At 45.2% G+C, this 27,479-nt stretch overlaps 1 protein-coding gene and 1 pseudogene across 2 annotated transcripts in view; one reads left to right on the top strand and one right to left on the bottom strand.

Moving 5' to 3' along the window:
• Positions 1–1,768: 1,768 nt before the first annotated feature.
• PEBP4 (phosphatidylethanolamine binding protein 4) overlaps positions 1,769–27,479 on the top strand; it is a 207,464-nt gene continuing 181,753 nt past the window's right edge. The window contains exon 1 of one of the 2 annotated variants that reach the window (XM_074338233.2): positions 1,769–1,887. The gene's annotated coding sequence lies outside the window, so the exon portion shown is untranslated. Of the gene's footprint in view, positions 1,888–27,227; positions 27,441–27,479 lie in introns of those variants that run through there. The other variant, XM_074338232.2, reaches the window with a different exon arrangement.
• Positions 11,036–12,403, bottom strand: LOC109435885 (proteasome activator complex subunit 2 pseudogene; annotated as a pseudogene).

Below are 27,479 nucleotides of genomic sequence, written 5' to 3'. Positions count from 1 at the left end.
TCTTCAGCTTCTAATTATGCCAAATTTTTGAACAAAATTTTTTTAAAATCCTTTAAATATTTTGTCAGGTTTCAGCTGGGACAAACAGTGAAACATTCAGGTAAAGATAACGTAACTTTTTCAACATAAACCCTGTTTAAATATTCAAATTTTCATAACATTATCAGTCCTTACATTTCCATGTTGTTGTAATCTAATTACAGCCTGACTCAGGGATGGCCAGGACTTGTTAGGCTGCGGAGAGTGGGAAGAGACAAGAGATAAGAGGAAGGAAAGGGGCCCCCCGGCTGGAAACACATGTTTGAACTCAAGCCTCCTCACCTTCTTCTCCTAACCTGCCCTTTGCTATGTTCTCAGAACATCCCACATACACTGTGTGATGGACAGGTGGCGCCTACCCACCTCTGCTCCTTCTCAGGGCTGTGTCCCTGCCTAGAATGTGCTACCCACTCTCTTCTCCATCCTCGGTTTTGCCACCTCTTGAGGCCAGACTCAAGTTTTTAAATTTCCTCTTACTTCTCCACTTTGCTCACATCCCTTGTCCAGCACTCCTCAGCGTCTGCAGCCCCCACCTCTGTGTTCCTCCTTCTCCTCACCAACACCAGCCACCAACTCTCCTAGGGATGTCACCTCCCCACTTCTTCAGGTGCTTCCAGCCAGCTTTGGTGGGAGTCACATGGTCACTGTGGTGTGCATGACAAGGTCAGCATCTTGAGGAGAACCTTCCATCAACTCGATTACAGGGGTGGCAGCAGAAACCCTGCTGTCTGTTGCACAGCACAAAGCCAGGACTCTCCCAGCAATGCTAAGGAGATGCGACATCAGCATCTCCCCAGCGGGCTAGAGAAGTCCTCGCCAGGGTCCATTCTGCCCTAAGGTAGAAATAGCGTGGGGTGCGTGGAAGGGCTGGCTGACAGCAGCATCCCAGGGGAGGAGCTAATTTGAGTGTAAAGGAGGTAAGCAGCTCTGATTTGAAATTTTTGCAGGTGCTGTATCAGTGGGACAGTTGTTTGGAGACAGAGGCTTGACACTCGGGAGAGAAGAGACACTGGAGATGTAGGTTTTGGGGTCAGCAGCTTGAGGCAGAGGTTTAGACCTCTACTTCCTGGGAGACAATAGGAAGAGGCTCAAAGGAGAAAATGGTACTCCAGGAGACACCCCCACTGAAGAAGGGCACGTGGGGTGCTTAGTAGAGTGACTCATTTCTGCTTTCATTTTACCCACGGGCCCTCAAAGTGGTGGGAACTCTGAGTAGTATCTGTCTGTACCCAGATGGCTCCCAGCAGCCCTCTCTCCCCCTGCTGGTCATGTGATTTAATTATTAACTCAGGCAGGAGAATTCCCTGTGGAGGGGCTGATGGCCAATTACAACTCAACTGTCTTTCACAGGACTCATCCCGACCTGTCCTAGTAGACTCTAGGCCTACAGGGAACCTAAATTTCTCCCAGACCAGTGCTGCAGCGACCTCAGGCAGAGGCAAATCAGAATTTGAAATAGGAAGGCGGCAGGGGGCTGCACTAGTACAGGTAGACCATCTAAGCCTAGTGCTTTCTGTAGCTTAAAGCCCTGGTGAGGTCCCTGGGCCACTTGAGTCTCAGTTCTCAAGCTGTGGGCGCCAGCTTGTCTGGTTTTCTCACCCGTGACACTAGAAAAGCATAAAGAGCAAGCAGGCCACCCTGCACCCTGCGACTTGCCTCTGCCTTGTGACTGCTTAATATAGGTCAAATGAAAACAGCTCCCAAAATAGACCTTCTCTGAGAAGCAGCTGCGCTTGCGAAATGCTCCACAGAAGAGGGAAAAGGTGTGGGTGACAGGGGAGTGCAGCTCTCCTCGGGTGTTACGTAACGTGGGCTTGTAAATTGGGGCCAAATGTCTGCAGAGAAAACGTGAGTCTGCCCTTGCCCTGCCTCCTCACCTCCACCCGCACCCCATGCCTGGGAAGCAGCCCAACCACACACATCGCAAACTTGCAAAGAGCCGGTTCTGTCCTGGGAAGCAAGGTCACCCCTCCAAGCATCACTCCGACGAGCTTGTCATACACAGCAAAGGGATCACATGACTCCCCCTAGAGATGGCTGGAAGCCCCAGAGTGGGGAGGTGGCTCTCCTGGGCGAGCTAGTGCATGGCGTGGGTTTCATCTGAGCCCAGTGGTATTGTGTGTGTGGAAGGAGTGGTGGAGAGAAGGGGTGGGCTGAGGGGCTAAGGAGAGCAGGACAGTCAGATACTGTCAGCCGGAAGAGGCCACCACTGTTGTCTGTCTGGACCTCATGCAGCAGAAGGGAGCAGGAAAAAACCTGCCATGTGCCCCTCCTCCTGCAGATGTGGCCTCTCCCCACTGTCCTCCCAGGAGCCACCAGTGGGCTGGCACTCCCCTCAATGGCCTCTTCTTTTGCCTTTTCCAGCTTTGCCTCAGCCAGGAGGAGGGGGAGTTTCTATAACTAAAAAGAGTTGCCTCCCCCAATATTCATTTTTCCACTCACTCTGTGATAACTTAGTAGGGCTGCCCATGAAAGGAGGCAGGTAGAGAGGATCAAGGCTTCCCTGAAGAAGTGATTTGAGAAGAGACAGGAAACTGAGAAAGGGCTTGCCAGGCAGGGGAAAGAAGAGAGGGGTGTTGAGGAAGTACAGACAGAGTGAACAAAATATGCCCAAAGGCCCAGAGGTGAGAGGGAGAGCTTATCCCAATGAGAAACCACAACCACTGCGGAGGGACTCACCAGACTCAGAAAGGCACGAGAGAGACAAGACGGACAGGGTCAGCAGGGAAGGGCCTTGTGAGGAGGTGTGGACCTCATCCTGACAGAATGGGGTGGTGGGGGGCTGCTGAAGCAGGGGGTTCTCTGCCATGGGAGCGTGTTTGGAAAAGCAGACTGTTGTGCTCAACTCTGATCTACTGACTCGGACTCTGGAGGTGAGTCCTTCTGTCTGCGTTTTCATAAGCCCTCCACATGCTTCTCTTCACACTGAAGTTTGAGAACAGCTGATCAAAGGGTGTGGCTTCCACCTGCAGAAGTGAGGTTGTGAGTAGCGGTTGCTGTTCCAAGAAGTTTCGCTGTGAAGGAAAGAAGAGAGATGCAGGGTGGTTAGTGTGGTGGTGAGGAGGAGAGAGTCTTAAGTCCATTCTCCGGGAAACAGACACTTGGTGGAGGTTTGCAGGCAGGAAGTTTTTGGGGGGCATGCTCCCGAGAGTGGGGCAGCATGATGGAGGAGAGGGAGAAGTTGGACTGTTGATGTAGAATATTTTCTTTGTGCTGGGATCGTGTCTCGTGAAACTGAAGAATGGAAGCATGAACCAAGGAGAGGTGAGGAGTTGTAAAAGAGGATAGTTTATTAAACGTAAAGAGTAAAGAGTCGCAGCTCTCAGAAAGAGAGGGGGTCCTGACCGGGTTGCCCAGTGACTGAGGCAAAAGCTCTTACTTTTATACCTTCCCTTGCCTGCTTGGGGAAGGGGGCTGGCGCCTTCTAATGGAATTTGTCTATCAGATTTGTTCTGTTTGCCCACCCTAAAGGGATTAACGAACCCATCCCTATCTATCAGATCCTAAAGGGATTAATGAACCCATTCCAATCTACCAGATCTGCTCCTTTGTCGGCCTAAAGGGATTTATGGAGATAATTTATTAACCTCAAGGTGGGTTGTCATATCTCTGTCCCTGAGTGAAGGAGACATTACAGAACCTGGAGTTTCAGGATATGGCTGCCTTTTGTTTATTCCACCAGGGACCTCCGTATTAACCTAACAACATGCTAACTAACCTGTGTCACTGTGACATGGTGATACACAGGCCTCCACAGCACTCTGGGAGCTATGGAGCTAGGAAGGCCCTTGTTGATCCTAGAGAGACTGCCCTCCCAGGCCTAGACAGTTCCTAGAGACAGAAAATGACTCCCCCTGCGAGCACAACTTTCATATGCAAACCAACCAGTCCAGAGTGCTACCCCCCACACTTAAGGGACTCTTACTCTCAGAGCCACTGTCCACCTGCCCTAATCACCCCAAGGTCAGGCACCAGACAACTAAGGACAGTCCCTATACCCTGGAGCCCATCAAATTATTTAAACTAGCCGCTCCTAAACCTGCTTACTCTGTCTTGCCTTGCCCTGCCCATGGAAACCATAATAATGCCTCTTGCCCACATTTCCCCGTTTTCCCCTCCCCTGCCTCCTGACAGACTCACCTTATCTTTGTGTCTGCGTATCTTACTTTATCTGTTTAAAACAAATCTTGAGTCCTCTTAAAACACTCAAGCACCAGCCAGTCACAGGATGTGGCCTGCCTTAGAGAATGGGTGTCACTGATATAGGAATCCGGTGTGTGGTGTGTTCCCGGGATCGTGATCTCACAGTCACCGAAGAATGGGAACACAGATCGGAGAGTCAAGGTTTAAACAGTACAGTTTTATTGTAAAGCGCAAGAGAACAGCTCTCCAAAGAGAGGGGTATCCGGAAGTGGAATGCCCCATGAGCGGGCTACACCGGGAACTATTAATGCCTCTGAGTCAGAGCTGATTGGTCTCCGGTACCTGGACAGTTCATCTTGGCGGGCTCTGCAGTTTGGAATAGTTTGTTACGAGCTGATTGGCCCCCTGCACCTGGGCTGATTATTCTGGCGAGCCCTGCAGTTTGAAATTATTAGCTATTTTAAAGTCATTTCCTTTGGCGTTTGTTATGCTCTCAGCCTTAATCCCCTCCACCTTGGCCATGACCCTGACTGCCTATGGTTTTGCTATCTCATCACCTTGGGCAAGGCAGCTCCCTTTGGCAATTCCCAGAGCAGGACTGAGCTGTGAGCTGAGAGCACCTGACACTCCTAGCAGCTGGGAGAACGAATGCCTTAGTTTAGAAGGGGGCATGAGGTTAGGCATCAGCATCCATTAAGAGGGATATTTTAAAGATGGAAGAGATTTAAGTATGTTTAAGTGCTGGTAGAAAGAATCAATTTGGGAGGGAGAGATTAAAGACACAGAAAAGGATAAAAACAACTGATGGGGTGAGTGAGGGTGAGAGGGAGAGGATTAGAGTCATGCACTAAACGATGGGGATACATTCTGAGACATGCATCCTTAGGCAATTTCGTGGGAACATCAGAGTGTACTTTATACAAACCTGAATGGTATTACCTACTCACACCTCCGCTATACGAGTATGACCTCAGTCATCATAATATCTGCTTTCTTGTTATCTTTGCAAACAGTTTTTTGGGAAACAAGGTTGCTGAGAGCCAGTAAAAAAGGCTATTTTGTTCTGTTTTAACATTTCGAGGTCTGAGGTATACGACATGCAAGGCCGTTCCTCTGGTGTGGTAGGTAGCTCCAGCTCCATTTCAAAGTGGTTCCATTTGTATTATTGTTCACAAGCCTATTGCTTTTAGGCTACAAGCCTGTGCAGTGTGTTATTGTACAAAACAACATGAGATTAAATTAAGCACAAGAGAAAAGGATGCAATCATGAGATTGTAGACGTTGGTTTAGAACCTGCTGCTTTTGCTTCACTTTTTGTTTTCTACTGGATGTCTCTCGGAGACAGCTCTACCTTTCTTTGCCCTGCTGTCTGCCTGCCCTGGAGGGGAGGGTGGCTCTGGCTTCCAGATGGGTCTGGTGAGAAGCCCTGCAGGAGATAAGAGAATAGAGGAGTGAGAACACAGTGTTTATGTCAGGCAGCCTCCCTGTGGGGTCACCTTGAGCTACCTGTGGTCCCCCATTAAAGATCATTCTCTAGGCAGACTTCTCTGCAGGATTCTTCTTTTTTTTATTTTTTTATTGGGGGAATATTGGAGAACATTATGTTTTTCCAGGACCCATCAGCTCCATGACAAGTCATTGTTTTCAATCTAGTTGTGTGGGGCGCTGCACAGCTCAGCTCCAGGGAGAGCTGTTGTTCACAATCTTAGCTGTAGAGGGCGCAGCTCACTGGCCCATGTGGAAATCAAACTGGAGAGCTCGGCATTAGAAGCACTGCGCTCCAACCACCTGAGCCACCGGTCCCGCCCAAGCGTCCTAATTTAAGTTGACTTAGATGTGATTTTTTTTTTAATTAAAAAATTATTTACTGAAATTGTGATAAAATATGTAATCATAAAATTGATCATTTTCACCATTTTTAGGTGTACAGTTCAGTGGTGTTAAACACACTCACATTGCTGGGCAACCATCACCACCATTCACCTGCAGAACATTTTTCATCTTGCAAAACTGAAACTCTGTACCCATTAAACACTAAGTCCCCATCCTCCCTCCTCCTCAATCCCTGATACCAACCGTTCTACTTTCCTGTCTCGTTGTATTTAACTGCTTACTCTAAGTACCTCTATATGAGTGGAATCATACAGTTTTTGTCCTTTTGTGACTGGCTTATTTCACTTAGCATCATGTCTTTAAGGTTCATCCTCTTTGTATCATGTGTCAGAATTTCTTTCCTTTTTAAGGCTCAATGTGTGATAGATTATATATACAAATTTGGACAATTAAGTTCACGAACTCATCCTAGAAAAAGTGCTACATACCTCATTGCTGAATATCACTATGGTCACCTTCTAAGTACTTCCCTTGGGAAGCTGTGCATTGATGCCAGCACCTAGTCTACCCTTCAAAGCAATTTTGGAACTTTGAAGGGGCAGCCAATTCCTTTTTCTGGAATGGCCATCAGAGCTATCCTCGTATTGCCCTTGATGTCCTGAATGTCATCAAAATGTCTTCCTTTCAATATTTCCTTTATCTTCGGGTAAAGAAAGAAGTCACTGAGGGGCCAGATCAGGTGAGTAGGGAGGGTGTTCCAGTACAGTTATTTGTTTACTGGCTAAAAACTCCCTCACAGACAGTGCCATGTGAGCTGGTGCATTGTCGTGATGCAAGAGCCATAAATTGTTGGCGGAAAGTTCAGGTCATCTAACTTTGTCATGCAACCTTTTCAGCACTTCCAAATAGTAAATTGGTTAACTGTTTGTCCAGTTGGTACAAATTCATAATGAATAGTTCCTCTGATATCAAAAAGGTTAGCAACATAATTGCAACAATTTTGCAACTTAATAGCAACATAATTGCAACAATTTTGCAACAATTTTTGAACTTAATTGACCTTCTATATGAAAGAATAATATTTGTATGTGTGTGTGTATGTAGTATACATATAAAATATTTTGTCCATCCATCCATCTATTGATGGACACTTGGGTTGTTTCTACCTTTTGACTATTGTGAATAATGCAGTTATGAACATAGATATGCAAACATCTCTTCAAGATCTGCTTTCAATGTTTTTGGGTATATACCCAGAAGTGGCATTGTTGGATCATATAATAATTAATTTTTTGAAGAACCCTCATACTGTTTTCCATAGGGCTGCACCATTTTACATTCCTACCTCATTGTGCTAGAGTTCCAGTTTCTTCTCATCCTCACCAACACTTGTTATTTTCTGTTTTGTTTTTGTTTTTTTATAGTAGCCATCTTAATTGGTATCTATCTCATTGTAGTCTTGATTTTCATTTCTCTAGTGAATTAGTGATGTTGAACATCTTTTCATGTGTTTATTGACCATTTATGAGTGTATATCTTCTTTGGAGAAATGTCTATTCAAGTCCTTTGCTCATTTTTGGGTTCTTTGTTGTTTTGTTTCTATTTGTTTCAGCAGTTTTTTATATTTTCTGGATTTTAATCCCTTATCAGATATGTAATTTGCAAATATTTTCTCCTATTCTGTGAGTTGTATTTTTATTCTGTTGATAGTGTTTCTTGATGCACAAAAGTTTCTTTAGTCTTCAGGAAGTTTAATGTGTCTATTTTTTCTTTAGGTGCTTGTGTCTTTGGTGTCATATCTAAGAAATCATTAACAAATCCAATGTCAGGAAGAGTTGCCCCAATGTTATCTTCTACGAGTTTTATAGTTTTAGCTCTTACATTTAGGTCTTTGATCCATTTTGAGTTAATTTTTGTTTATGGTGTTAGGTAAGAGTCCAATTTCATTCTTTTGTTCACTCTTGTGTATATTCAGATTTCCCAGCACCATTTCTTGAAAAAAATTGTCCTTTCCCCCATTCATTGGTCTTAGCACCACCCTTGTTGAAAATTATTTGACCATATTTGCAAGAGTTTCTTTCTGGGCTCTATATTCCATTCCTTTGATCTATATATATATCTGACTTTATACCAGTACCACACTGTTCTGATTACCATAGCTTTGTAGTAACTTTTGAAATCAGGAAGCATGAGTACTCCAACTTCATTCTTCTTTTTCAAGATTGTTTTAGCTATTTGGGATCCCTTGAAATTCCGTATGAATTTATGATAGATTTTTCTATTTTTGCAAAAATCATTATTGGGATTTTGATAGCAATTGGATTGAAGCTATGGATCGCTTTGGGTGGTGTTGACACCTTAGCAATATTGTCTTCCAATCCGTGAACAAGGGATGTTTTTCCATTATGATGTGTTTTCGATATTAAGAATGTACACTGGAAATTATCAAATAATTTTTTGGCATTGGGATGATCATTTTTGAAGGGATAATTACATTAATAGATATATTAATATTCAACCATCCCTACATTCCTTGGATAAAGCCAGTTTGGTCATGATCACCTACTCATTTGTCATGTTGCTGGATTTGACTTGCTGGGATATTTAAGATTTTTCTTTGGTATTCCTAAGAAAGGTTGGTAATTACACTCTTTTGGACTTCATTAGGTTTTGCTATCACACTTGGGTTAGCTTTGTAAAATGTATTGGGAAAATTCCTATATCTCTAATGGTGAATTTTTTTATAGCATGGGAAATATCTACACCCATTAAGTTTCATAGCAGGTCTGAATTTCACACAGGTTCAGAGATACAAATATGGAATTGTCTTCATTTCTCCATAACACACTTAGTTCAAGACAGTCTATTTCTGCTAATGAAAGAAAACTTACTCTTACAGATTTTGCCACTTTTGTACTAAAATGTGTCAATTCAGAGTACAAACTGAAATCAATTACACCTTCTCCCCTTCTTCCTCTTTCTTCTCCATGGTGATCTGAATTCTGGGAGGTTTACTCACCTTTCTAGCATGAGGTGAGTTTTTGGTCTTTTTGCCACGTCCTGCTTCTGATTCCTGTTGCCATGTGCTGGCAGCCGCTGCTGATGTGCCCAGCCCAGTTCTAGCCCATGAACACTGTAGACCTGTGTCCCAGTTGATGACAGGACTCTACAGGTTTGTCTGCCTGCCTACTCACTACTTCTCTCTGCCCCTAGGACTTGGCTGCTTTCCCTCAACTGCCCAGAGTGTAGGAACAATTAAGGCTACATTCACCCAGATGATCCACTCGATCATTTTGATTTCACCATCCTTGTTCCATGTCCTTGAAGGCTTGCTGGGCCATAGAGAGCCAGTCTATGCATCTTGCTGCTCTGGGACTCCTTTAAAATGACACACCCAGGGTTTCTCTCACCCTGGCCCTTGGTGTCCACTGGGAGAGCCAGGGTGCCCAGCACTCTTCAGAGACTCTTTGTTTGATTTCTGTTAATATCACCTTCAAGTCTCCTTCCTTTCTGTCAGTTGGTTATGCTCATTCATTTTGGGGTGAGAAAACTGTTCTTTTGTGATCATAAACTATGTTTTCATCAGTTTTATCAATAGCCATTGATTTGTAAAGTCAAGTCTTTTAAAATACAAAACAAAATAAAAACTTCTTTCTCCAAAATCTGACTCTTGAATATCAAGTGGGTTGTTTTTTTGGTTTTGTTTTTGTTTGTTTTTTTTTTTTTTGGGGGGGGGGGGTATTTAGGCTCTGTTTCCCCAACAAGGTAAAATCTGCTTTGAAATTCAAAGCTGAGCAATGACTTTCTTGTTCTACTCTCCATATCCATAAAGCTGTGAATGCCTTTGAGTTAAGTGTGGATGATGAGCTGCTGGGCAAATAGAAGAAACCAGGAGTTACTTTTAATGAAAAAAATGCGTCAGTTAATGTTCAATGAAATATCCTGCTATTTTAGGAATCATTTTCTTGTAAAATCACCTGGGTCTAGTACATATCCGGAGGGTAATTCTTCAATAACGTTTTCAAAGTTTCCATTGTTATTTGTCTCTTTGTGTTTTTTATTTTTTGTAAATTTGAATACCTTATGTATTCTGAAAAGCCATCTTTTTTATCAATATTTTCAAATTGATTAGCATAGTGTTATATATGTTATACATAATTTTAAAAAGTACTTTTGTATCTGTAATTATCTCCCGTTTCTTACATTCCTGGTCATTTCTCTCTTTGACCCGCATCTGTCAGTGATTAGCTGCAGAAAATAATATCCTTCTAAATGGGGTAAGCAGAAAGGAAACCATGTCAGTGTGGAAAATAACTTACAGAATTGCTGAGAAGACTGAAGAAACAGATTTAAGCTTGAGCTCGCAAAGACAGCTTCCCAAGGCACATGTGGACACTCAGAGAGTCCTGTTACAGACCCACTCCCCCCCACCCCCCAAGACAGGGCAAAAACAAAGACCGTTGAGTCCATGGTCTCCATGGCCACAAACAGGCCAAAAGGACCAGGACCTGACATTATTTTTTAAGTGCAAGGTAACCATGAGTCAAAGTAGAGTTGGTATGAGACATTAGGTTTTGATGACCATTATAGGTAAGTACCTAAGACCCTCTTCCAAGAAACTGCAATTGTTAACATCTTTGGGTCAGTCCGGTGTCCTGAGGAATCTGTGCATGGAGCCAGATTGGGACACAACTGGTTTTGAGGGAATGTCTGGGCTCTACTCTCTCTGGCTCCTTTGAATGGTTGAGGTGTTGGTGCTCATCTGAAAGACACTGGAGGGGCAGCTGGAGTTAACTCCTGAGAAACTTGTACTCCAAGTCTTTTCCTGTAGTTTTCCCTTCCTTTCTCATAGCTTGTTGGTCTTTTACTGATTTGATTTGCAAGAGCTCCTTATGGGTTCTGGATGTGGTGACATTATTGGCAATATACAATGCAGTATTTTACATCTCTGGTCTCTCTCTTTTTTTTTTTTCCCCCACACATAGTATATAGGTCATTTATTTCCCTTCTAGCCCTGGGTTCAGTACATAGATGGCTTCTCTTCACCTTTTGGGTTGACAGTTTTCTCTGGGTTGCTGCTGCTGATATGATAAAGCTCAGCATGAAGGCCCTCAGGTCCAGCACCATGGCTCTGAGCTCCCCATAGGCCGCCTCATCTTGCTCATGCACTAGGACCCAGTCATTCATTACATGGGTCTCCTTGCAGGACTTGGCCACAGCATCCCGGTGTTCTGAGAAGTTGTCTGCAAGGCTTTTACTTTGGTCTTGACTGCATTCAGCCTCTTCAGTCCCTTCTCTGGACTGCCACCCCAAAGTCATTTCCATTCTCAATCTTGGGGATCAGGTGCTCGCTCCATGTGATCACCGGAATGCATTTTCCTTTGAGAGTCCAGACTTCTGGCTTACCCAGGGCTAGCAGGGCCAGGACCTTCTCATTCCCAGGGAGAAAGGGGGTCTAGAATAGGGAAGTCCAGTGGGGCCTGGAGAGAGGTCAGGTCAGCCACGTTGAGGGAGTCCTCTTGCAAGTGCTGATTCAGATGTATGATTCTCTGTGGCAGGAATCTGTAGAGGAATTCTTCAGCTTCCTGGAAAAGGTTTTGCTGGAAGACATCCACCTGTTTGTGGGTTTCCCTGCTTAGGCGCACCCACAAGGCTTGGCTGCTCCAATTGTTGGACCTTTGGTCTCCTATATCTGTGGGCTCGTGATGAGAAAAAGACTTTTTGTTTTAAATATAGTCAGATCTATAAATCTGTTTTTGTACAGTTTGTGTCTTTTCTGTCATATTTCCTTCCCTACCCTAACATCATAAAGCTACTCTCCTGTATTTTCTTCTAAAGGTTTAAAATTTTCTATTTTAATATTTTTTAATTCACCTAAAATTTATTCTGTGTAACATATGGAGTTATAACCTAATTTTATTTTTACATATGGAAATTCAGTTGTCCCAGCACCATTTAGTGGATAGTCTGTCCCTTCTCCATTGACTTTAAATGTCACTGCTGTCACATAAGGAAGTTTGTAACAAGCAAACAAGATTAGCACACATCTTGTTGTGCTCTGCAATGAAAAACTGCTTAGCACACATTCTTCCAACTTCCCTGATTCTGTGTCTGTCATTGACTTGAGCAATTTTTCCAACTCCATAAAGTGTAGATAACTAAAAGCAATACAGAATAATTCTTGTCTCTAGACATGTACGATAAATTCTGTCTTGTTCAACTGACTTCCCTTTCCCACTGTGGAGGAAGCCAGTTTTGCCCATTCCTTTCAGTATTCCTGACCTATTAGTGTGTCCATGTTTTGGATTGCCTTTTGAACTTGTAAGATCTTACCAGTTCTCTCATTGATAATGCGTTGAATGAAAATTTTAACATGTGTTCACTTCATAGCCGTAGGAGCATTGATGAGTTTACCTCTTTTGAATATCATACTTTAGCAGTCACATATCAATGACATAGAGCTTTAAGCAACACAAAAGGAAACAATTGTTAGGTAGTGGTTATTCACTTATAGAAGCTCTCCGCACATGAGCAGTTATAACAGGATCCAATTCACAGGTGTCTAGACTTTTTTCAGGAGCACAGCCCTGAGTACAGAGCGTACTTGTACCTATGATGGTGCTCTGACTGGCTGGGGGGGCGGGCAATAAACAGGATACATAGTCTGATATGTGTCATCAGTATTACAAGGGACCTTTCCAACATTGTGATGATGGTATCGTCAACACTGAGCATATAGAATGAAGGCGCCTGACTCAACAGAGTAAACAACATGAGATTTCCAGAAGCTCCCATTCGTCCATTCATTCCTCAACAAATATTTAATGAGCACCAGCAAAGTGCAGCACCAAGTGCTGAAACACAGTGGAGACATAAAAAGTGAAAGTCTCTTTGGTCTAGTTGAAACTAACTTCCTACATGCACGCATGGAGTTAACCCCATGGTCCCTGCACAGAGAGATCGGATAGGGTAGGATATCACGAAATGATATAGTATGAGAGATGTGATATGCTCATTAGATATGAGCAGGTCAAAAAGCAAGTTTTAAAACCAGGTCGGGAGAAGGGAGGAGTCCAGCCTGGAGGAGAGTGAGAAGTTCCACTTCTCTCCATCACAGGCAGGGACACATTGTCACTGCTGGCAGAGAGGGGCTGGCATCTGTCCTGCCACTCCATGCTCTCGAGGTGGTCATCTGTGAGGGCTCCAGTGGGTGTGGTGAGTAGATGTCCTGCAGAGAAGAATCTCCTTCAAGGGATGCTGGGGGAAGCCATGGCGACACCTGCTTATAATTCAAGGTCTGTAGAATCTACTAATTTGGTAGAAAATTTAATGGCTAAAGAAAGAGTCTCATTATCAAGTGGCATTTGCCTGGGGATCCCAAGCCCCTCAAAGGAAGGATTTCCCAAGAACCCCTGCCAATACAAAAACAGTAGCTGCTGTCAAGGAATTTACCATTTACTGGAGAAGGCAAAACTTATGTAGGTAGAAAGTCCAATGATGACCTGTCAGCTTAAGTGTTGTAGGTCCAGAATACCACTTGAGGAAAGCTTGAAGAAGGAAATGGGCATGAGGTGGGCATTGGAGAGAGGTCAGCTTTGGAAGCAGAGTAAAGGAGCGTGGAGAGCATCCCAGGGCAGGGGAGAGTGGAGTGTCCGGGACAGAGTGGGGAGTTAACCAGAGGGGTCCCAGAGGCAGTGCAGTGGGGGGAACTTGATTGTGGAGGAATGTTATTTCTCAGCCATGAGAATGGCACTGGATGGTTGTTCCCACAGTGATACTTGCTCTGAGAAGGGGTAGTCAGGGTTAGCCCCCACGTGAGCAGTGCTCCTTCATAGCCGACCAGTACAGGAATTCCCCCTAAAGCCTCCTCCTCTCACCTCTGTTAAAAAATACCCAGATTGTACATGCAGATGGGCTGGGCCCCTGCTGGCCTTTCAGGAAGGCCCTGTTCCTCCCATCAGATTGCTTTCCTCTCCCACAGGATCAACTGGCGAGGTCCCTGGTGGCCTGGAGGGAACCCTGAAAGTGGGACACAGGGCTTGTCAGAGGGAAGGTAGTCAGTGAAGTCCAATTCAGCTGTATTCATGATGCTGGCTAGGGTCATCTGAGAAACACTGAAATACAAAGTCCCCGTCCTCCGAGGATGGGTCAGGAGCACATGGAGAGAAAGAGCAAAGGCCTAGAGTCTCTGCCTTCAGATCCAGCCTGCCATTTAGGAGTGGTGTGTCTTGGGCAAGATTCTCATACTCTCTGTGCCTCAGTTTCCTCATCTGAAAATGGAGCTATAACTCCATACTTCATGAAGTATTTGTGAGGATAAAGAGAGGTAACACGTGTAGAGAACATAGAAGAGCAGATAGCAAAGACTCAAAAGAGGTAAGGTAATGCCAATTCATCCAGTGGGTTTTTGAATATTTACTAGCAGAATCGTTTAATATATATAAAATAATTTAATATATATAATCATTTAATACACACAAATTACACACACACACACACACACACACACACACATCTCCTAAGCAGAACGCTAATGTAGAAAACAGAGCGAGGCTCCTGGTTGGAGCTTTCCCTCCCACACCCCCAAAAGTTGTTGAAGCAACTCCATAGAGTACAGATTGAAGACACTGCTTCAAATCCACCCCTGACCCGAAAGTGGAATTCCTTCTGCCATGGCCTTGGCACAGCACCACAGGACCTGTGCCTAAACATTTTGCTGATGAACCTGTATGGTTCCCCAGGTGGCCCAGCAGGGGACGAGCCATCCCATCCCTGGGAGCCACCCTGACGCTGGGCAGAAAGCTGTGTCTGGGGCACTTAGTCCATCTCCCCGCCAGAGCCACAGAGGGTGTGGCTCCCCCAGCCCCTCCACCCGCAGCCACCTGGGGTTGCTCTGGGAAATAATTACACCTATAGATACCTCATATAAAATAAGACAGTCTACCTGAGTGCCCAAGAGGATCCACCTTGTTCCTAGCAGGTGCTTTCCTTACAAAGCCCCCTGCCCAGGTAGGCGTCCCAGACAAGACCCAGAAAAGAGGAAGGAGAGAAGACCCAGGAAGACCACCCTCACATTTTTCCTCTTATGCCTCAAATGCCTTTCCCTGTGAAGAGCAAGAACCTGGCCTTGTCCCAGGCTGGCTCTGCATTCCTTGCCTGAAGTCTGCAAATGCTCTGAAACATGGGCCAGGCATCTGGCAGCTCCCAGCCTGCACTTGCTATCGGTGGTTTTGGGCCTAATGACTTGGCTGCCTTCATTCCTCCACGGGGCAGCACTGAGCAATCAGCCCTCAAACCAAACGATGCTCAGAGGGATTGATCGGGCAAGGACTTGTTGGAGAGGCGCTTTGCAGGCCCAGCCATGAGCACGGAGCCAGGGGCAGGTATGAGGTGCGGGGCGGTGGAGGGGAAGGCTGATCTAATGAGACTCTGCAGGGACACAATCAGATGTCAGAGCTGGGGGCTCAGGCCGGCTGGAGGATTTGATGCATGAGTTCCAGACCCGGATGAGCTCATAGTAAGCAGCCTCAGAGACACATTGCAAATCCCTCCTCCCTGTGAAATCTTCCTCAATTCTGGTCTCATTTCCCTCCAGTGTCCCCACTATTGGGTCTATTTTATTATAGCTTTTATCACAGGCTGCCTGATTTCACTGTTGGTTAAGTAAACATCCATTTTTCCCATTAAACTGTGGAGGCAAACATTGTGTTGTATTTATCCTGGAGGAAATCCCTAGACCTTAGAATACTTTGCACGTGGTTGGGCCCAGTGGGTGTCTAAATTGAATTGGCACCTATTCAAATCACCTTTCCCAAAAAGGACCAGCTAAAGCCGTCCCCAGGCCCATGTTAGACCCCTTGTTTTTTTCTAATTGCACACTGACATAGTGGCAAAGGGTGATGCATCCTCAGAGGTACACAGTACCTGGCCCAATGACTGTCTGAGGACCGCAGTGACTGTCTGTCAGCTGAATGAATTAAGGACTAGGATGAGACATGGAGAAAAGTGTCGAAAAGGAAGGATGCAAAATGTCCTGTGGACATTGCAGTTTGGGTGAATTTTGAATCACCCAAAGATTCAAAGAGATAGAGCTTGTTGCAACAAAAGAAGTACGTGTTGACAGGCCTTCGGATTGAAGCTGGGAAAGGTAGGTGGCCCAGAATATTCTAGTGAGAGAGTAAGAACACAGGCTTTAGCTTCAGGGAGATTTGGGTTGGGATCTAGCTAACTATGTGACTTCTAACTTCAGCTGCAAAATGGGGATAATTGTGCCCACATCATAGGGCTATGGGGAGGATTAAACGAGATAATGCTGGTTACATGCCCTCACACTGCTTGGCACATGATCAGTGCTCAGTCACTGGAAGCTGTCATTGTCACCTGGACAGCTGAGGTGGCCCAAGGAAGCCAAGAGGAGCAGAGCACCCAGAGGCAGAGAACACAGGTGGAAAAGACTGTCCTTCTCCAGTCTTTCTTCAGAGAGCTTAGGAGATAGTATGAGCATCTGAACCCCTATAACCTGGTACAATGTCTGTTGGCCCTGTAGCCTCCTCTTGAGGCTCTCCTGGGATGAGGGTCCAGGAAAGTTCCAAAGCCTCGATTTAGTGCAGCAAGATGATGGCAGCTGACACTGGCTAAGCCAAGCAGACCTCATGGCCCCTCTGCAGACCTACAGCCCAAGGACCCGCATATGGGGATTATCTGGAAGAGACAATCTTACTAAACTGTCTGTCACCTGTTGGCATCTCATGAGCTGCTGCCTTGCAGTTTTGATGGAACATGTCTCTTTTTATTCTCATCAGATTCAGAATGTTTCCTGGTTGAAGGATGAATAGATAGAACAAATACACCATGTGTCAAGCGCTGTGCTCTACCTTCCCTCCTCCTTTAGATGACAACCCCATGACCTGTGTGTTAGTATGCCCACACTAAACATGCGGAAATAGCCTAGAGAGAGGAAGGAGCTTGGCCAAGATGGCAGGTCCATGATTCAGACCCAAAGCACATGCTCTACCTCAGAAGGAGGCTCCTCTCTGCCTGACTCTGCAGTCTGTTCTCTCTTCCCATAGGCCTCTTGGACCAGGAGGGTTGGTGCCAGTGTAAAGGGTCTCACCATGACCTTAACCACACAGAAGGCCAAACTGAGAAATGGGTTAGCTATGAGGGCTTGTTGGAGAGAAGGTAAGTGCATATGTCACCTCTTTTTTCTTTTTTTTTTTAAAGCGAGGCATGGCTTTTTAAAAAAGAAATAATTTTTTGTGTGGTAACATTGGTTAATAACATTAAATAAATTTCAGGTGTACAACATTATAATTCTACATCTGTATACTCCAGTGTGTGTTCACTACTCAAAGTCTACTCTTCTGTTACCATATATTTTACCCCCTTTTCCCTCCATCCTTCCCCTACCTTCCATCCCCTCTGGTAACCACCATTCTGTTGTCTCTGAGTTTGTTTTGTTTTGTCCATTTTTTACTTTTTGTTTGAAATTCCATATATGAGTGAAATCATATGGTTTTTGTCCCTTTCCATCAGACTTATTTCACTTAGCAATAATACTCTCAAGGTTCATTCATGTTGTCCCAAACGGCAATATTTCATTGTCTTTTTATGGCTGACTAGTATTCTATTGTATATATACACTACATCTTCTTTATCCATTCATCAGTGGACTCTTATATTGTTTCCATGTCTTGGCTATTGTGAATAATGCTGAAATGAACATAGGAGTACATATATCTTTATGAATTATTGTTTTCATATTTTTCAGGTAAATACCCAAAAGAGGAATTGCTAGGTCATATGATAGTTCTATTCTTAACTTTTTAAGGACTCTCTTATTTAAGGAACAACCAACTCCACACCATGTCATAGTTTCTCTACCTGTAGAATATTCTCTGACCTTCTGTCCAGTGCTTGAAGATGTAAAGCTGTGTAACAGAGCCAAAGGCGGCATCCCATGCTGCTCCTGAGATTCTCTGATCCAACCAAAGACCCGCATGCTGTCCGCACCCTTACTCTACTTGGTCACTTGTGCTCAGTGCTCCAGCAATTCCATTGTGCTTTTGTCCACCAGCCCCTGGGGCCCTTCTAGACCTCAGGGCCTCTGCGCATGGGATAGCCTTCTCCTGTTCCTCCCTCAAAGACTTCCCTGTTCATCACTCCTGTAAGATAACCATAGCCTCTGTCTTGATTGTACCCACAGGATTTTAATTTATAAAGGTGACCGAGTGATGACAGAGAGGTCAATGCCATTGACAGAAGAATTTATTACTTACAGTTTCCAAGAGAAAGGAGCATATCATACCAGGTGGGGAAGCACGGGGGTCTATCAGGAGGCAGAGGAACGAGGGATGCATGTCCCAGAGCCTTTTTTGTGTTTTCCATGGGAAGGAAGGGGTGAGGCAGGTTAAGCAGCTGAGCATGCTTAGGATTGGGTAGTCTGAATAATATTAGCAAGTTGTGGGCTATAGGGTTGGCCTCTAGTTATTTGGTACCTGGCCCTGGGGTAACTAGGGAAGAGGGTGGCTTGGTGGGTGAGAGTTAGGTAGAGGAGGTGGTAGAGGGAACAGACTCAAGACTGATTGGTTTGTATATGAAAGGTGTGTCCCAAGGCAGCTTGTTCAGTATCTCTAGGAATCAGCTAATCTTGGAGGAGCAGTCGCTCCTCAGCCAGCAAAGCCCCAAGACTCAAACCAAGACAAAATATATAAAATAAAACACAGGATTAATACACCTTCCTCTTTACCCTAGGGCTGCTTCTGTGGGTGAACTCAGCAGACTTGTTGGCAGTTCTGTTGTAGTTATTGGTTTTGGTGCTAATCTTCCTTGCTCAGCTGTGAGCGCAAGAGGAGGGGCTGAATCTTTTTTGTCTTTGTACCTTGAGCATCTGGGATGTGTCTGCCATCGATCTATGTTAAATACAGTGATTCTCAGGCCTGGCTGCTCCTTAGAATCCCATGAGAAGCACTTAAAAAATACTAATCATTTTGTGAGGGGTGTAAATGTCTAACTATTACATCGTTTTGTACACCTGACACTAATAAAGATTCTCAGTCAATTCATCCAGAGTGTACGAATTTCCACTGGCTCCTTGAATTTCCTGGGAGGAATTTTCCAGAAGGAAACCAAAGTTGTGGTCCCAGATGTGGTCATTAAAAACACAGCAGGAAACCCAGGTCCTGAAAGCCAGAGACTTGCCCTGGGCTTGGTCACCTGTTACAGGAGTATTGACAGCCCATTCTGGTAGAACATTACCTGCTGAGTCTTGGCAGGCCTGGCAGGCCCTGAGCTTGAACCAGGGCTGTCCTGAGCTCTCCTGAGACTCCAGGTCACACTCAGTAGGGAAGGAGCTCTTGAGCTACTCCGAGTCTGGTTCCTAATCCCATCCTCCTGCTGGTGTCCATGTGCCTTTTGCTCTACATGGCCAAACGCTGTACGTCTTTCTCCTGGATTCTGGTCTAAATGGTTTCTCTCTCTAGCCCTCTGCAGCATTCTCTCTGTGTCTCTCTAGTACCCCTTCTGACTGCCTCACAGTGTATCTTGAAAGGTGGGAGAAAAGGTAAGCGAATCATCTCTGTGGTTTCTACTCTTTTCCTTAGAATCTTTGAAAGAAGGAATGCCGAAAACCCACCCATTTTTCTTTTCCTGTTTTCTCCCACCCTACATATTAGCTCCTCCCTAGAACTTTCTGGAACTTTCTCCAACTGCCTCCCCCAACGACCAACTGCTACAACCTCCTCTCCTGCCACTCCAGGAACTTTCCCCGACACTCTCGCACCCTTAATACTGCCAGACCCTGATTGCTGTACTGGCCCAAATTGCTGGGGCAAACTGGAGAAACTTGATCCCCTCACTTTCTCCAGCCCAGAAACGTGCCAAGATTTCTCACTCCCCTGCTGTCTCCACCCAACAGCTCCCACACTGCTCCGGGTAAGTGACAGGGGCTCTTTCCCATTGCTGTGAGGCAAGGACTTTCCATAAGGACCAGCCAGAGTGCCAGAGAAACAGAGAAAATGGACCCATCTTGGGGATGGAACTGTGGCCTAGAGAATAAGGGAGTTAGTGTTTAGGGTGGCATTTTGGGTTCCTTCACCCTGATGATTCGAGGCTCCTTGTGGCCTTTCTATACACTTGTCTCTGAGCATCTACCTTTCCCAGAAAGGGCGCTTTGGCACATTTCTTTCTGCGAGAACTCTGGATTGGGGTGAGCATTACTGATTTCAGTTCAGACAGGCCTTACTTCCAATAGACTTAGGAAGTTTCCATCTGTTCTGGGGTCCTGATGTCCCCTTCCATGGGAGAAGAATCCCTATTTCCTCCCATCCTTAGACCTGTGGGGAGAACCAGAGATTGGATCTGTTCATGAAAGGAGAGGGTAAATACACAGCTCTGGTAGGCTCTAAGTTCAATTCTTACCTCCATGAGGACAGACAAAATGATCAGTCTTCTGAGGATGACATGTCAGACAATGAACCTGAAAACTGCCACCATTTCATAGTGTATCTGGGGCCTTCCATTCTGTGGATGGAGTGATTTCAGTAACACATACCATTTGTGGCTGAAGAAATGGGCTTATTAGTCAATGGTTGGTTGCTGAAAACAACAAGCGAAGGCTCCCAGAAAGGAAAATGTATGTCCCTGGAGAGAAGGGGCCAGGCCCCGAGCTTCCTGCCAGAGTCCAGCAGAACCCTTGGATAATACAGTGGTTGAGACAGGGATCGGGGCTGGGCTGATCTCATAGACACTCACCCAGTCTCCTTACTCTTGGGGAAGGTAAGTGCTGGAAAACGGGGCTCTGAAGCTCTCTCGGCCACTGTTCCCACACCCCACCCCCGATCACCACCACCAATTCCTGTATCTTCTGTTTGGTAAGTTAAAGATCTACAATTCAAAATGTGACAGAAGGAAAGCAAGCATTTCTTAAAATAACAAAAAAAAAAAATTAAATTTTGATACTTTTACATTCCCAGACAATGTCCATCTTAGTCATCTGATATACAAGGTACACAAAAGGCAACAAATAGTAGTTGGTAACAAAAGGATGGCCCAAAGTGCGTTTTGGGAGATTTGGGGGATTCTTTCCTGTTCTTTAAATATGAAGGACAACAAAAGGTCATAATACGAGGTCGGACAATTAAGTTCACGAACTCATCCTAGAAAAACTGCCACATACCTCTTTGCTGAATATCACTATGGTCACCTTCGAAGTACCTCCCTTTGGGAAGCTATGCACTGACACCAGCCCTTCAAAGCAATTTTGGAACTCTTTTTCTGGAATGGCCATCAGAGCTGTCATCGCATTACCCTTGATGTCCTGAATATCATAAAAATGTCTACCTTTCAATATTTCCTTCATCTTTGGGTAGAGAAAGAAGTCATTGGGGGCCAGATCAGGTGAGTAGGGAGGGTGTTCCAATATCGTTATTTGTTTACTGCCTAAAAACTCCCTCACAGACAGTGCCATGTGAGCTGGTGCATTGTCGTGATGCAAGAGCCGTCAATTGTCGGCAAAAAGTCTGGGTCATCTAACTTTTTCATGCAGCTTTTTCACTACTTGCAATTAGTAAACTTGGTAAACTGTTTGTCCAGTTGGTAATGAATAATCCTTCTGATATCAAAAAAATGTTAGCAACATCGTTGCAACAAGTTCGTGAACTTAATGGTCAGACCTCATGTGAGGGTTCCGATTTCTTCACATCCACTACACTTGTTATTTTCTGTGTGTGTGTGTGTGTGTGTGTGTGTGTGTGTGTGTGTGTTTAGTAATAGCCATCCTAATGGATGTGAAGTTGTATCTCACTGGTTTTGATTTACATTTCCCTAATGACCAGTGATGTTGAGTATTTTCTCATGTGCTTGTTAGCCATTTGTATACCTTCTTTGGAGAAATGTCTGGTCAAGTATTGTGCACAATTTTTATTGGTTTGTGTGTTTTGTTGTTTAGTTGTAAGAGTTATTTATATATTCCAGATATTAATCCTTCTCAGACATATGATTTGCAAACATTTATCTCATTCTGCAGTTGTCTTTTCAATGTCTTGATAGATTTCTTTGATGTTAAAAGTCTAATTTTGATGAAGTTCAACTTATCTTTCATTTTGTTGTCTCTGTTTTTGGTGTCATATCCAAGAAATCATGGACAAATCCAATGTTATGAAGCTTTTCCCTTAATTTTCTTCTAAGAATTTTATATTTTTAGCTCTTACATTTAGGTCTTTGATCCATTTTGAGTTAATTTTTATAGATGGTGTAAGGTAAGGTTTTAATGTGATTCTTTTGCATTCAATTATCCCAGTATCATTTGTCGAAAAGACTGTCCTTTCCCCATTCAATGGTCTTGGCACCCTGATTGAAAATCATTTAACTATGATTTTAATGATGCAAGGATTTATTTCTGGGCCCTCTGTTCTACGGATCCATATATCTATCTTTATGCCAGTGCCACACTGTTCTGATTACCACAGCTTTGTAGTAATTTTGAAATCAGGAAGTGTGTTGCCTCCAACTTCATTCTTCTTTTCAAAATTATTTTAATTATTTGGGGGTCCCTTGAGATTCCAGATGAATTTTAGGATGGATTTTTCTATTCCTGTGAAAACCATCACTGGTATTTTGACAGAGATTGCATTGAATCTATAGATTGCTTTGGGTAGTATTGATATCTTAACAATATTAAGTCTTCCAATCCATGAATGCAGGATTTCTTTCCATTTATATGTATCTTCTTTAATTTCTTTCAGTAATGTTTTGTAGTTTTCAGTGTACAAGTTTTTATCTTCCTTAGTTAATTCCTAAGTATTTTATTCTCTTTGATGCAATTGTAAATGGAATTGTTTTCCTATTTTCTGTTCAAATTCTTTGTTGTTAATGTATAAAAATGCAACTGGTTTTTGTGCATTGAGTTTGTATTCTGCAACTTTGCTGAATTGACTTCTTAGCTCTGTTTGAATTATTAGAGTTTTCTACATATAAAATCATGTCCTCTGCAAACAGAGATAATTGTACTTCTTCCTTCCCAATTTGCTTTTTCTTTGTTTTTCTTGTCTAATTGCTCTGGCTAGAACTTCCAAAAGTGTGTTGAATGGGAGTAGTGAAAGTGGGTACCCTTTCTGCCATGGGCAGAGTTGTGTCCTCCCAAAATTCATATGTTGAAGCCCTAACTCTAGTATCTTGTGACAATATTTGGAGATAGAGCCTTTAAAAAAGTAATTAAGTTAGAATGAGACCACTAGGATAGGCCCTAATTCAATCTGACTGGCATCCTTATAAGAAGTGGAAATTTGGACACACAAAGAGACAGCAGATATACATGTGCACAGAGGAAAGGCTCTGTGAGGACACAGTGAGAAGGCAGCCCTTTGCGCGCCAAAAAGTGAGGACTCAGGAGACACCAATCCTGTTGACAACATATATGAAATACACATAGTTAACACCATCCTCAATGGTGAAAGACTGAACAATTTTTCCTGAAGCTCAGGAACAAGCCAAGTGTATTCATTTGCCAGGGCTTCCATAGAAAAATACCAGACTGGATGGCTTAAACAACAGAAATTTATTTTCCCATAGTTCTTGGAACAACTGGATAGCTACATGCAAAAGAATGAAATTGAACCTTCTGACAATATTTACCTGGAAATAGCATCAGATCCCACAAGACTGCCCCCCTTTCAGATGCCAATCTCAAATTCACATTGTCACCTGGGCTTCTGACGTACTGGCTGTAGGTTAGAGCTTCCAAGAGCCCCCTCCTTGGGTTTAATTAATTTGATAGGCCAGCTCACAGCACTTAGAGAAACCTTTTACTTACTAGATCACCAGTTTATTACAAAAGGATATAGCTCAGGAAGAGCCCGATGGATGAGATGCATAGGGCAAGGTATGGGGAAGGGGCATGGACCTTTCATGCTGAGTGTGCCAGAGAGCATGTCTCCATGTGTTCACCAACCTAGAAGCTCTCCAAACCCCATCATTTTGTGTTTTTATGGAGGTTTTAATACATAGGTATGATTGATTAAATCATTGGCCACTGGTTATTGATTTGACTTCCAGCCCCTCCCCACTCCATGGACGTGGTTGGGGTGAGAGGGACTGAAAGTCCCAACCCTCCAATCACATGGTTGGTTCCGCTGGCATCCAGGGGAATTTGGTCACTGCAGTTCAGAAATTCCAGAGGGCATACGTGGGAAGGTTTAGGAGGAAGAAAAAGCGTGAAAGTCTGTGTCTGGAGAGAGAATGGAGGTGACACCTGGGCAGTGATAGATGGGGGGTGTCAGTCACAGGAGGCCTGCAGTGATGAGAGGGATGTCAAGAGTTCTAGGAGCACTGGCTCAGCAGGTCCCAGGGGTCTGGAGGGTTTGAGGCACCTCAGGAAGACAATAGCTTTTGCCTGGTTGATAGCGTTGGGAGTTGGTCGCAGCCCAGGTAACTGAAGGAGGAGGAGGCGGCTTCAGGGGAGGCCACCAAGGGATCTGTTGGTGGGAGTTTCCAGAAGTGAAGCAATTGAGCAAAACAGGCTGGTGATGGGAAGGGGCAGCTGTGCCTCCTCCAGCTGGAATGTGGCTTCTAGATCTGGGACTCTGAGTATGAAGCAAAGGCCTATGAATCCCCCAGAGAAAGATGATTAGAAAATACCAAGAACCACTGCATCCTGTCAGATCTCTCTGTACAAAAACAAGCCAGAGAAGCTTAGATAAATAAGCAAAAGGGATCCAGGGCCAGACGCCAACCTGAATGGTTCGTTTCCTACTGGTGTTTATAGAGAGCTAGGAGCTATTAAGTGAAAATAAGGACTATCAGAAACATAAGTGGCAAGTTTGTCAGGTATTCAATCAAGAATTTATTCAGCATCGAGACACACAAGGGACTATACTTAGAATGCTAGTGGCAGACTCGGCTCTGTCTGGGACTGTAAGTAAACCACGAAGCCAATAATTACAAAAGAATTTGTAGAAGAACATAAGAAAAGGAGTAAAGTGCTCTGATCCTGATAACTGGAATCTGATGGAGCCTGGGGATGAGAGTAAATATCGCTGAGAAAGTGACACGTAAGCTGTCCACCAGAAGGGAGTGGAAAGTGGGATGGGGCATAGGAAGGCCCTGGGGCAGGAAGCAGCTTGAGAGACTAACTGGAGTTAACACTTGAATAGCGGAGAGTAGAGAGACATGGCTAGAGAGGCAGGAAGGGCCAGATAGATCATGCAGAGCATTGTGGACTACATGGAAGATTCTGGGCCTTATTCCAAGAGCAAAGGGAATAGGGTGGGGAGCAAATGTAGAGACAGCAGAGCCACAAGAGGGAGCAGAGTGGTTAAGGAACATGGAGACCGGAACTAGACAGTGTGCGCTCAAATCCCAGGTCAGCCACTTACTACCCATGTGACCAAGGTCCAGGTGAGCTAACCTCTCCGTGCCTCAGTCTCCCATACTGGTTATTGATTTGACTTCCAGCCCCTCCCCACTCCATGGACGTGGTTGGGGTGAGAGGGACTGAAAGTCCCAACCCTCCAATCACATGGTTGGTTCCGCTGGCATCCAGGGGAATTTGGTCACTGCAGTTCAGAAATTCCAGAGGGCATACGTGGGAAGGTTTAGGAGGAAGAAAAAGCGTTGAAGATTCAACAATAAAAGCCTAGCACATACTGCGTGAGGAAGAATTGCTCAGGTGGGTGGGCTCACTAGAGGCAACGCTGTGTTAAGGACACTCCCCCACCCTCAGACAGCCATTCATTGCTGGTGCTAAGGGCTCTTGGAACCCAGGAAAGTTTTGGCTTCTCTAGTGGCCACCACTTTGAAGACAAGGTTCTCTTGGCCTTGGAAAACCGTTCTGGAGGCATTGTCCTCTGGTTCTGGCTGTCCTGTGAGCTCCATGAGGACAGGGACCCTATACCCCAGAAGGAGAGGGGAGTAGGGCCCAGCACATGAGAGGTACTGGGTACCTGTTGGTGAAATGGATGGCTAACAAAGGAATGAATGAATGGGTGAATGAATGAGTGACTGTATGGAAGAATACTTACACCATCCATACATTATTGAGCATCCCCTTGGTGCCAGGGACCGGACTAAGTGCCTTGTATAATTCATGTCACTTCACTCTCACAACTATCTTGTGAGGAGGCTACCAGGAGACCTTTCTAGTTGGAGAGATCTTGAGGATGAGTTCTCTGTGGGGGAGCCCTCATCATACGCCAGGGAGTCTCATTGTTGAGAAACGTGTTTAATTTGTAGCCCCAAGGAAGGGCTTTTTGCGAGAAGTTGGAATTCTGGAAACAGGAATTCAATTGGAAAGATCTAGTCGCATGTGCTTTATAACTCTGATCTCATGTTCCTTGGTAAGGCACAGGGGCCACAGAATCATATTACTTATTTTTGAAAGGGAGAAGTAGTACATAGTGCCTCCCTCCCCCCCGCTCCCCCCCCACACACACACACCAGCAGCCTGAAGGATCTCAGAGCAGACCCCAGGAGTCCTCAGTTCCCTGCTGGTGGACCATCCCCCTGCACTCCCCCACACCCCTGACTCAGAGAGGACAGAGATGAGATCATTTGGGAAGGCTGTGGGAGAACCGCCTTTGATCTTCCCCTGCCCACTCTGGGTCCAGTCCGAGCCCCACACTCCTTCCACAGGCCCGTTTCCCTGAGGAGGAGTTCAGTATGGCTCAGCCCCAGGCCCCGCCTTCATCCCAGCGTGGCACTGGTACAAGCTTCCCCCTTCCCTGGCAGCTCTGCTGGCCTTCTTCTCCAGAGACTGATTTCGGGAGAGTGCTGAGTTCAGCACTGCTGCAAGGTGCAGTCGGAGGTGCCCTTCTGTCCTCAGCTGGCCCTTCAGAGCTGGCCTCAGGGCTGGGGAGGCCCTACCCCACATGCGGCAGCCCCTCCTGCACAAGATCGCTGTGTCCAAGCACATCTACCATCAGACCGCCTAGAGGCTGTCAAGACAGGTGGCAGAGGAGCTGTGGGCAGCAGAAACAGAGCTGTCCAAGGGGCACAGCCCAGCCAAACCTCTGCTCCTGGAAAAACAACCAAGGTCAGGCTCTTGCAAGCACCCCAGAACCTGCCCCCAGCCTGAAGCCTGGGGTCACCAGCTTTCCAGGGTTTGTCTTAAAGACAAAAGAGCAAGCTGGCCCTTGGCCAACCAACCACACACGGGGCGAGTGGTGGGGGCAGGATAAGAAGCTGTGCTGACAGGCTTATATAAGCACGTCTGCTTTGCAAACCGCTCTTAGTTCTGGCAGCCAGGACTAGAGTGACAGCAGAGCCTTGCTCTGACAGAGGTGGGGCCTCAACTGGAACTGCAAATTGAGTCCAACTTGAAGTAGGCCCAGATCCTCCTAAGGCACTTGTGTCCGGGTGGCAGATTAGCTGCTGGGGCCCAGGCAGCTGCTTGCTCCTCTCCCTGTGCTCATCAGAAGTCTCTGTCATACCAGGTGGGCTCCTAGAGTGGGGGTGTGCAGGGTGGAAAGGAC

Source organism: Rhinolophus sinicus, chromosome 15 (assembly GCF_057876585.1).
Source record: "Rhinolophus sinicus isolate RSI-liver-muscle chromosome 15, RSI-T2T, whole genome shotgun sequence".
Classification (NCBI taxonomy): domain Eukaryota; kingdom Metazoa; phylum Chordata; class Mammalia; order Chiroptera; family Rhinolophidae; genus Rhinolophus; species Rhinolophus sinicus.
This window is presented reverse-complemented; position numbering and strand designations above follow the sequence as displayed.